General features: G+C 35.3%; 1 protein-coding gene across 1 annotated transcript in view; it reads right to left on the bottom strand.

Moving 5' to 3' along the window:
* Positions 1 to 850, bottom strand: part of LOC141330059 (uncharacterized) — an 8,296-nt gene extending 7,446 nt beyond the window's left edge. The window contains exon 1 of the mRNA XM_073835501.1: positions 759 to 850. The gene's annotated coding sequence lies outside the window, so the exon portion shown is untranslated. The remainder of the gene's footprint in view (positions 1 to 758) is intronic.
* Positions 851 to 1,341: the final 491 nt, after the last annotated feature.

The raw sequence follows: 1,341 nt of genomic DNA on the forward strand, positions 1-1,341 counted from the left end.
ACCCTGACTATCACTGTAGTTATTTTCAAGACATTTTACTGTATAGTTTTGGAGAAAATCAAATTTTTTACAAGTGCAAGTATGTTTGTGATGATTTTGCCTTTAACTTTCACTGAAACTGTACAGTAAAATGACTTAAAATTAATACATTGATAGCCAGGATCATAGTAAAAGTATATATTTATATATATAAAAGTATGTATATATATATATATATATATATACACACACACACACACACACACACACACACACACACACACACACACACACAAGAAAAAAGCGCGGCTGGCTTGACCGCAGTTCTGGAACGATGCCCACATGCAAAAATTCAGTTAAAAACATCTTTAGAGCGCATGCGCGTGGTCAGTCAACCAGCGAAGTAAGCAACTTTTAAAATGTGACTTTCATCACTCATGCCTGCAGAGTATGTTTTGTAAACACCGTTAAATGTGCAAACCTATTTGGAATGGCTTTGTTTTCGCAGTTAAACGTACAACGTTTTAAATAACTACTTGCAAAGCAAATCATGCACAACGATGGTCCTTGCATTTGCATTAGTCTTGCTTTTTTTAAACAAACTATTTACAGTATGCAGCCTGACTTGTAATACAGTGAACACTTTTTTTCACATTGATTCTATAACACGGAAAAACTAAGGATCTGCTGACTTGCTGCAAATTGATCCAAATAATAATAAACATACAAACAAAACAAAACAACACTAAAAACATGCATATTTGAAACATATGCCTAACCTTAAGCGGGGATCCTTGCCCAAAATAAACGAGAAGAGCTGAAGGATTTTCTCGCCCAGAAAAGCAAATGCGCTTATCAAGGACAGCGCGCGAACAAAGCACCGCCCTTGTAAAAAAAAAAGAGCACAGACGAAAAGGGAGGAGGAATTTGAACTTATTAAGGGAAAGCCCTTTGAAATGCTCAGTTTCATTGTCTAAGTATCCTCACCTGCTCCTCATGTTCTTCCCTGCCTTGATATTTTACTCTTTCCCTCTTGTCTTCGCTGGTTCGTTTTGTGAGTTTGTTTGTGCTTAGACTTAGAGATTTTTTTTTCTCTAGCTCTTCTTCAGTCCTGTTCTAGCCTGCCGTCTGTGTTATTCCCCCTAGGCTAGTTTCGGTTTTTCCTCGTAGCCCTTGTTTTCACTTTCTTTTCCCTCTCTCGTTTTTTAATTTTGAAGTTAAGTTCTAGTTTTTATTTTTTATTTTTGCTTTTTGTTATCCTTTTACCTAGTTCCTCTTGTTTTTTGTTTAAATTCTAGTGTTTTTTTTTTCTTTTGTTAATTTAATCTATCCAATTTAGATAAGAGTGACTAATATCTAAAT

Source organism: Garra rufa, chromosome 1, assembly GCF_049309525.1.
Source record: "Garra rufa chromosome 1, GarRuf1.0, whole genome shotgun sequence".
Taxonomy (NCBI): Eukaryota; Metazoa; Chordata; class Actinopteri; order Cypriniformes; family Cyprinidae; genus Garra; species Garra rufa.